This window comes from Triticum dicoccoides, chromosome 1B (assembly GCF_002162155.2).
Source record: "Triticum dicoccoides isolate Atlit2015 ecotype Zavitan chromosome 1B, WEW_v2.0, whole genome shotgun sequence".
NCBI lineage: Eukaryota > Viridiplantae > Streptophyta > Magnoliopsida > Poales > Poaceae > Triticum > Triticum dicoccoides.
Genome location: NC_041381.1, coordinates 59,396,045 through 59,406,390, shown reverse-complemented (window position 1 = coordinate 59,406,390; position 10,346 = coordinate 59,396,045). Strand labels below are relative to the sequence as shown.

The 10,346-nt window shown below is 44.7% G+C and overlaps 1 pseudogene; it reads left to right on the top strand.

Moving 5' to 3' along the window:
• The first annotated feature begins 4,758 nt into the window (after nt 1–4,758).
• Nucleotides 4,759–9,905, top strand: LOC119301143 (annotated as a pseudogene).
• The last annotated feature ends 441 nt before the right edge of the window (nt 9,906–10,346 follow it).

Genomic DNA, 10,346 nt, shown 5'->3' with positions numbered 1-10,346 from the left:
GGCGGCGAGGCGGGGTCGGGGGAGACGGCGGCGAGACGGCGACGAGGTGGAGGCAACGAGGGGGAGAAGAGAGAGTGGGGAATTGGGGGAGGAAGCAGAGGAGAGGGAATCAGGCCGCGCGGGGGGTTAGGTGAAAATAGCTTTAACAGTAGCGTGGGGAGGAAAAACGCGTTGCTGCTAAAATCCATAGTAGTAGCGCCGTTTCTAGAAGGGCGCTACTACTATACCTAGCACGTCGGGAACGGTGTGGCAATTATAGTAGTAGCGCGTTCTGTTCCTGCCGCGCTACTGCTAAGGGGGTAACAGTAGCACGGTTTTGGCAGACGCGCTACTGCTAAGTAGCAGTAGCGCCTCATTTTAACACGCGCTACTGGTAAGATTCTGTGTATAAGGTTTTCCCTAGTAGTGCATGGGTGTTAGAATCATTACTATGTAATCTAGATTATTGACTCTAGTGCAAGTGGGAGACTGAAGGAAATATGCCCTAGAGGCAATAATAAAGTTATTATTTATTTCCTTATATCATGATAAATGTTTATTATTCATGCTAGAATTGTATTAACCGGAAACTTAGTACATGTGTGAATACATAGACAAAACATATTGTTCCTAGTATGCATCTACTTGACTAGCTCGTTAATCAAATATGGTTATGTTTCCTAACCATACACATGTGTTGTCATTTGATGAACGAGATCACGTCATTAGGGGGATGATGTGATGGACATGACCCATCCGTTAGCTTAGCATTATGACCGTGACAGTTTCATTGCTACTCCTTTCTTCATGACTTATACAAGTTCCTCAAACTATGAGATTATGCAACTCCCGAATATAGGAGGAACTCTTTGTGTGCTACCATACGTCACAACGTAAATGGGTGATTATAAAGGTGCTCTACTGGTGTCTCTGAAGGTGTTTGTTGGGTTGGTATAGATCGAGATTAGGATTTGTCACTCCATGTTTCGGAGAGGTATCTCTGGGCCCTCTTGGTAATACTCATCACTATAAGCCTTGCAAGCATTGTGACTAATGAGTTAGTTGCGGGATGAAGTATTACGGAACGAGTAAAGAGACTTGCCGGTAACGAGATTGAACTAGGTATGATGATACCGACGATCGAATCTCGGGCAAGTAACATACCGATGACAAAGGGAACAACGTATGTTGTTATGCGGCTTGACCAATAAAGATCTTCGTAGAATATGTCGGAACCAATATGAGCATCCAGGTTCCGCTATTGGTTATTGACCGAAGACGTGTCTCGGTCATGTCTACATAGTTCTCGAATCCGTAGGGTTCGCACGCTTAACGTTCGATGACGATTGGTATTATGAGTTTATGTGATTTGATGTACCGAAGGTTGTTTCGAGTCCGGGATGAGATCACGGACATGACGAGGAGTCTCAAAATGGTCGAGACATAAAGATTGATATATTGGACGGCTATATTCGGACACCGGAAGTGTTCCGGAGAAGTTTTTGATAAAACCGGAGTACCGAGGGGTTACCAGACCCCCCCGAGAAGTTAATGGGCCTACATGGGCTTTAGTGGAAGAGAGGAGGAGGCGGCCAGGTGGAGGCGCCCGCCCCCAAGCCCAATCCGAATTGGGGAGGGGGGCGGTCCTCCTTTCCTTCTCTCCCTCTTCCTCTTTCCTTCCCCTCCTAGTTGGACTAGGAAAGGGGGAACCTACTCCTAGTAGGAGTAGGATTCCCCCTTGGGGCGCGTCCCATGAGGCCGGCCGCCCCCCTCCTCCCCACCTTTATATACGGGGGAAGGGGCACCCTGTAGACACACAAGTTGATCTTTAGCCGTGTGCGGTGCCCCCCTCCACAGTTTTCCACCTCGGTCATATCGTCGTAGTGCTTAGGCGAAGCCCTGCGCTGGTAACTTCATCATCACCGTCACCACGCCGTCGTGCTGACGAAAATCTCCCTCGGCCTCAACTAGATCTAGAGTTCGAGGGACGTCACCGAGCTGAACGTGTGCAGATCGCGGAGGTGTCGTGCGTTCGGTACTTGATCGGTTGGATCGCGAAGACGTTCGACTACATCAACCATGTTACTTAACGCTTCTGCTTTCGGTCTATGAGGGTACGTGGACACACTCTACCCCTCGTTGCTATGCATCACCTAGATAGATCTTGCATGACCGTAGGAATTTTTTTGAAATTACTATGTTCCCCAACAGCAAGTTCTAGTGTTATCCTACCACCACATCCAAAAGAAGGTGTCATCCTACCACCGCAAGTTCACGATCATCATGAGGGGTTAGTATATACCACCTCAACACACTATACAGACCATCAAACAGTTTTCAAACCCTAGCTACACAAAATATACATCGTCATCATCGTCATCATCGTCATCGCCATCGCCATCCAGGATCATGCACGCGGTAACCAGCAGCAAGCTCTAGTAGTAATGCTTGTCCAACAAGCTCCTGAGCCAGAGCACCCTGTGGGCATCTGCCATGGCAACAAACCCAACACACCCTGGGTCTTGTTGTCCAGCAGGTGGCTCATTGCTTCCATGAGAGCCTCATCACTGAAGTCACCTTGCTTCATTATGGTGTTGTACAGGTCAGGGTGGACGTCCGGGGTCTTACTCTCCCTAATGGAGGTTGTCACCTCCTTCACGGCCTTAGTCATGCTGGTGAACACACTGATCTCCTCCTCCATCAGACTGCCCCTCTTCCTCTTCCTATTGACCACATGTACATGCTCAAATGGCTTGTCAGGGCTAGTAAGGACCGCCTCTACATCCGGGGTGCGTGGGAACTCCGGCGTGGGAGAACTGAGAGGCTCACCGAAGCCATGGCATGCTTGCCAGTTGCCAGGTCGAATGAGAAGAAGTGTTGCATCTGGTTGTAGTTCTAGATAGGTGTGTTGAGGAACTCAGCGTCCTTGGGGTGGTCCTAAGATAGAAGCACGAGTGTTGTTAGTTGCTACAAGGCAATGGTTGACGGTGTGCAAAACAAGGAAACAATGAGCTAGCCGCGACATGGCCGGTGTAGTGCTCTGCCTCCAAAATGATAGAGCAAGTGCTCTGGTATCAGGAGGCGCCGCTAAGGTCTCTGAGCATGGACACTTGGATCCATCGAGCTCCCCCTTCCTCAGGTAGTTGTACACTTGGGTGGTGGTCACCTCCTGGCCACATAACTCGAACATCTGCTTCGCAACGGTGTTCAAGTGCACCTCCTTGAAACCCTTGTCAGTCTTAATCCTACTAGAGATGAGCTCACACATTTTGTTCAGCACGAACGTGGACATAAACGGCTACCACTTCATGTTGTTCCCTCTACCATCCTTCTTGGCATTCAGTGTAGCGGCAACAGAGTTGGTAGTTGGCTCAACGAGCACAACTGACACAAAGCTAGAAGCACCATGTGAAACCTCGAACACCTCATCTGCAGGCATGTTTTGATTGAGGAGGGGCTGCGAGTCCTCGGCAAAGGAGGCCACAAACTGGATGTCTGACAGGACAAGAGCCTGACTAAGATCTCGCGTCTGCGCGGTCATGCCCTACAATCGTATCACGCATACACAGTAAGCAGAACACACAGTACCACAACATAACAATCGGACGATCTATGAAAATAGGAGCATACATACCAACTAGATATGAATCCATCACCAATAGCTACCACAACATCAGAACTAGCTAAGAATTCATTATGTTCATCACAAATAGCTACTCTAGCATGCTACAAATCCTACACAACTAGCTATGAGTACATAGTGTTCATAATTATCATACTACTCAATCTACAAAGATCCAACACAAGTAGCTACCACAACATCAATCTAGTATCTGCTCAAAGATCAATGCACAGATAAACCTTACCACATGCTTGCACATCTAACCCTACGACCACCTCCTCTCAGATCTAGCTAGAACAAACACAGAGAAGAGAAGTAGGTCATTGAACTCACATAGGCCATGGCTGTAACTAGGGGGGTGGGGGGAAGAGGCGAGAAGGGTCGGAGAAGTTGAGAACAGGAGTCGCCGCTGTCGTGGACCGCCGACCGATGAAGGAGCTCCGCTTAATTACCTGGTCGTCGGTGCCGATGCGCGTCAGCCGGAAAGATCGAAAGGTGGCGGGGCATTGGGCGGTGGGAGGATGGGGGATAAATAGGGCGACCGAATCAGTGAGAGGTGAGCCGAAATCCTCCCGCCGATTTTCCAGAGACGCGGGCGAGCTCTCGTCATCTCCCTGGTCGCAAGAGCTCAGCGCCGCGTTTCTCTTCCCTGCCTTGCACAAGTCTGGCATTGGAGAAACTGTCGATCCAAATGTAGGCCGCGAGCCTGACTTAGAGTAATGTAAACTTCATGCCGTGAAGGCCGAAGACCAACCAAACAACCTGATTTCTTCCCAAGCGGCACTGCTTGGGCCTTAAAGCATGTACAATGGTTGATAAGATAGTCTTATCTTAAGTTTTGCATGTAATATAGAGATGATAAAAAAAAAATCTACAATGGGTCATCTCTTATCTTATCTTGAATAACTAGCAATTCCTAGAAACATGGTGAGACATATTGTGCTAAGAGATCATCTCTTCCCACCTCACTATTTATGTTACGTGACACTTTTAAGATAGAACTATTATAGATATGCCCTTATTCGAGCAACCAAATCGCTTTTTGGTGTCCGCCTCCCACTAGGTCTCACTCTCACCCGCCCATTTCCCGCCCTTATTACCCCCCGCACATTCGAGAAGCTTCTTCCCTTCCACCACCGCCGCCGCCGCCGGCGAGGATGGGGACCCGTGCCCTTCCGCTCCCTTGCCAATTCGAGCTCCTCCTCGGCGAAGGTACGTAACCCAACCCACTCGATCCGCCACACCTCTCCCTCCGCCGGCCTTCCAATCCTTGGATTTGCTGCTCGTGCAGACCGCAACCGGTGGCCGCCGGATGCCAGGTTCATCGAGGCCGCCCACCTCGGCGACGTCCGCGGCATCAAGGGTAAGGCCCTCTGCCAGTTCGGTCCCTCGCTACATTCGGGGGCTTAGGGTTTTGTCACCGTCAGGCTTCCGATCTGGCCGCGGAGCGGAACACCGGCTCCCGGATGTCGATTTCGTCTGCGATTTAGGCTCAAACGCACGCACGCTGGGGCGTGATTCGTCGGGGGATTTTTCTCCTTGCGACCTGTGGCTGAAATTGGCACTTCTTAAGGAGTATCAGTGGCGATTTCTTCCCGATTTGGGGCTAAAATTGGCCCTTTTCTGTCATGGTCGATGATTCCAAAATAAGATTGTACCCTTCTTTTGTGTGAACTTCAGAGATTGCAAAGGAGCTGGACGTGCACGGGCACGGGATCCCGGTGACGGTGGCCAGCACGAGCTACATGGGCATGAACGCGCTCCACGCCGCTGGCGGCCGCGGCAGGCTGCCCGCGTACCAGTAACTCGTCGAGGAGGTCAAGATGGACATCAACAAGCCTGACACCTCCCAGGGTACGCAATTTGTTCGTTTTCAGTTCACGCCTGTCTGGTTCTAAACCTGTAGTTTCGTGACTCGATCATCATCAGTCATAACCGGGCTGTCTGCAATGTGCTTGTGTGGATCTTATTGCTAGATTATTCACCCGTGGAGCATGCTGTTACCTATGGCAACCTTCCTGCCGTCAGGTACCTTCTTGATCATGGCGCCGATGTGCATCAACAACGTTCAGGAAACATCAGTCTTCTTCATTCAGCTGCAGCTCATGGTATAAACACAAGGATCCTCCCTTCATTGTTACTTTCCTCTGTCGCAAGACTATGCCTTGGCTTCATGCTCAGGTTGCCTTGCTCCCTTGTTTTGTGCTGGACCTTTTTATGTTTGAGAATTGTCTTGAGTTATACAGATCATGCATGTAGTATCAGATGTTATGTTGGAGAACCTTTAGCTGAATCTGGAGGGAATGCTATCACGATAAATATAAGTTGATTTATTTTACCAAGCCCAGCCAACATAATATAAACATTTTTCTTTTTTTTGGCAAGAAATATAAACAATTTTCTTGTTGCTGTAGATATATTAAAACAAGGCTAATATTATTTGCTTCTCATGTCCATCGGCTTCTGAATAGTGATTAGCTTTATGAAACTCTAAACATAGTTGTCATATTAGTTTGATTTTTCTGCTCATATTGGTGTACAAAGTCCATGTGGCATCGTGTTGCGACCAATCTATTTTGGCACTGTACTATTTATCCTTATAGTCTGTGGAGCTTCTCTCAGGATATCTACTTCGTATGTTATTTTGTTTTAGCCATTGAAACTAGTTTCCCAAGAAATGCCTGCTTACTTAGATGATATGCAAGTTTCCCGGGTATCTGTTTCATACACTATTTTCCTCACAAATGGTGTTCATTTAGTATGATTACCTGCTTCTTATGGTATCTGTTTATGGCAACTCCTTCCATGTGTTTGTCAGGGAAATGCGAACCAGAAAAGTTGCTTCCCACCAATAGTAATTGAAACTTTGTTGCACAAAATCGTTTTTGTTCATATACTCTTCATAGTGTTATGACCTTCATTTTCTTATCTTTTTTCAGGGCACTCTGAAATAGTAAAGTATCTTCTCTCTAGAGGAGTGGATATTGATGCACAATCAATTATTGGGACACCACTCTCTTTTGCTGCTCAGAAAGGACATGCTACAGTTGTGAAGATACTTTTGCAGCACAATGCAGATGTAATGTTCAAATCTTCATTTATCTGTTGGCTTTCAACTTCATTTCTCTCTTTTGCTAGAGTTTTGCTACGTTCCACTTCTCAAATTGTTCCCGCCTGTATTTGAGGCCATTATTCCTTGGTGACTAACCATGGCATGCCAAAAGTTGGGAACGTGTGACTTAGTTGGTTATATGTTTTGTTCGCTGGCAAGAATCCTTTCCTACAGCTGTGGTCCTATGTGTCACCGGCTCAGAAATGCGTGGAGGGTTCCCTTTGGCTTGGCGTAGTATGGCACTTCGTAGGCATGATTAGTAAATATTGGCAACCTTTGTAAATCAACCAAATAGGCCCTGCTCATAGCTGTTAATGTGTTAGCCACACGAGGCATGCTAGGACCGGTGACCCACACAACAATTCTGAGGAATCAGTGGGAGCAAAGGGATATATAACTTTTATAAGCTACACTCTCAGAAAAGAAGTATCGGATCAGCTCTTTTTCCCTTGCAAATTCAATCTTTCTCTTGGAACTGTCATATTTTGGCATGAAATTGAACCTCTTTAATTTTTTCAGCCCAACAAGGGTACTCGTATTATTGGACCTTTAGACATGGCGTTACACAAATCTAATGTGTCTTGTGTGAAGCTATTGATTCAGGTATTGTATCCTCTTTTTGTACTGCAGTAGGAATCTATATTTCTATAAACTGATGTTTGATTTAGTCATTTTTGTATTGACAACTAAACAAGTGATCGGCTTTTCATACTTGCATCTGATAGGGTGGAGCTAATGTGAGTGGTGCTGGTCCTTGTTATAATCCCTTGGTAACGGCTGCAGAGAAGGGCTTAACTGAAGCTATCAAGTGCTTGTTGGAAGCTGGTGCAAATCCAAATGTTCTTGACCAGGTCAGATGCTCATTTTGTCACGTATTCTTGTGTCTTGCTTGGCTTTGTAGTGATATGCAACAACTATACGAGTTATGTAAGTACACCTACATGATGCTATATGTAATATAAAAACAAAAGGCTGTGCTAAGTTACCTTTCTTACATAAGCGTGCTACTGTTTCGCCTTTCCCACTTTGTGCCATCTTTTTGGTAATTTGATGGGTTAGTGAATCAATAGACTTGTCTTGTACTGATATGCAACGACCGTAACTGTAGGAGTTATGATGCAAGTAGACCTACATGATGCTATCTGTAGTATAAAAATAAAAGGCTGTGCTAAGTGAACTTTTCTTAATAAGCTTGTTACAGTTTCACCATTTCTCCTTTATGCTATCTCTTTGTAAATTTGCATGAACATTTGCTTATTTCTTAATGTTGAATATTAATTTTTGTAAAGCTTTCGTTGTTCCTCAACAGTTTGGTAGATTGCCAATAGAGTTGGCTGCTGAGTATGGTACACGGGAAGACGTAGAGATGCTCTTTCCTTTCACCTTGCCAATTTCAACTGTGACAAATTGGAGCGTTGACGGAATCATTAGTCATGTGAAGATGGAAATCAAGCAGCTTGAGGTATGTCACGCTAGCAAATTTTCTTTCACTCACAACAATTTTGTTCCATGTTAACTCTCTAAGCAATGTTGGCATCGATGTTTAGCTAAAACTTCATAGATCAAGAACTAGTCAATGCGCCCGTGTTTTCGTTGCGCCTGCTTTGCGGTCTAAGATCCGTTCCTGAAAACTCATCTGATGTGAATGGTGCTTTATTGTATAACTTATTTTGCTTGCATGCTAATTCATTAACAGGTGTACCAATTAATTTTCTTAGAAAGCTCTCTTACTTCATTTCCTGTCTGTACCAAGTGACAGCTGGGATTTTCAAATTTCTCATTGATGAAAGCCGTCTCTTGTTTTTTTCCTTGAGGTTGAAACTGTTAACCTGTATATTGTACATGTTATATATGTACCTGTAATAATTTGTAATCCTAGTCTATATATGTAACAGGACATGTAGTATAAACATTGCACACTGAATATACAAGTTAGCTGCAATTGTTTCTTAAGTTCATTCACTTAACCTTGACGTCATTTCTAGAGCACTGTTTCTCCCTGACACACATTAGACCTCTTAATGTATACCTGAACAAGTTATTATGTTTGCCCAGGATGACAATTTTGTCAAAACAAGGGTGTCTGATCTGAAACAACAAGGGGATGAAGCATTTAAGAAGCAGGATTATCTGAATGCATCAGTGTTCTACACACAGGTATATTCCCGGGCCTTTTATTCCTGTGTAAACTGTAGGTACAGGCGCACAGTAATGAAACATGTTCCTCCATTAGAATTTTAGTTGATTTATAATTAATATTAATTGACCTTAGCAATGTCTAAAAATTAACAGTTACCTCGATTGTAATGCTATTGCATGAACTGTTGAAAGACTAGTCACTAGTGAGAGCATCTCGTTGCATGTATGGAGTGTTAACTTAACAGTTAACCAAAATGGTGATAATTAAGTTTAAATAAATAAATAAGAATGGCGACACAATAAACTCAGCTGTTTGTTTCGTTGTGAGGAATTTCAGGTGCGAGTTGATCTTTTATAACAGTTTAATTCTTTCGTCCTTGTACCTGTTGACCAAATGACAAATTATTGGTCTAAACCCAGCAGCATTTCTGGAAGGGAATGTGGCAACACCAACAATTTTTCACTGTTTTGTGTGCTGCAGGCTCTGAAGATGGATAACTTTGACGCAAAGTTGTTATCAAACAGGAGTCTTTGCTGGCTTCCCATGGGTAATGGGGAAAGGGCTTTTGGTGATGCACACGAATGCATAGCGCTTTGCCCGAAGTGGGCAAAGGCGCACTATCGGCTAGGCGCAGCTTTTATGTTTATGAAGGTGCAGTAGAATAGTTGAGGCTGAAAATTACGTTGCTCCTTTCATATCTGTTGTTTGATTCCAAAACATGCGCTTGCCTTTCCTTAGGATTATAATGGTGCCTATCAGTCTCTCTCGCGCGCTTTAGAGCTGGACCCTGAAAGTGAGGAGGTCGAGAAACTATTCTGGTAAGAGATACTTCTGTCTTCTTGTGTTTTGTTGAGTTCTTGGTAGAATCCAGTTCTTTTCATTGTTCTGATCAGTTCATAAGAAATAAAATCTGTCTTGCTGTATTTTCTTGAGTGTTATTTGTCAGCAGTTACATGTTTTGGGTGTTTGCCATCTTCGGTAGAATCCAGGTCTTCATTTCCATGTTCTGATCAACTGATCCTTGCAGGGAGGCAATGGAACTAATGAGTTAGTGCTCCACGCCGACAACAGAGAGAAGCTCACTCGGAATGGGAAGATCTTTACCTGTTCCGTCGGAGAAAAACCGCTTAACTTTGAATTATGGTGTCCTTTTTTCATGTAACTAGATGATTCCCCGCGCGTTGCTGCGGTACCCTTGTTAAAAGAAATGCATAATTAGTTGTTACATCCACAGTTAAAACTAATGAAAATAAAATGTTAGAGTATTCTCGATTTCCACTTTACAAACATTAAGAAACATTAAGAATATAACAAACTTATGCTTAAAGGAGAAAAAAATTGATTCATTTAAAGGAGCACCATTTCTTAAAAAAAAAACACATATAGCATGTCCATGAGAGCACCACATGTTGTTGCCGGACTTGTTACTTGTTCCTATGGCTATAATAGGTATCTCAATATTTGCATAATTAGAATGCATAGCTAACATGAAA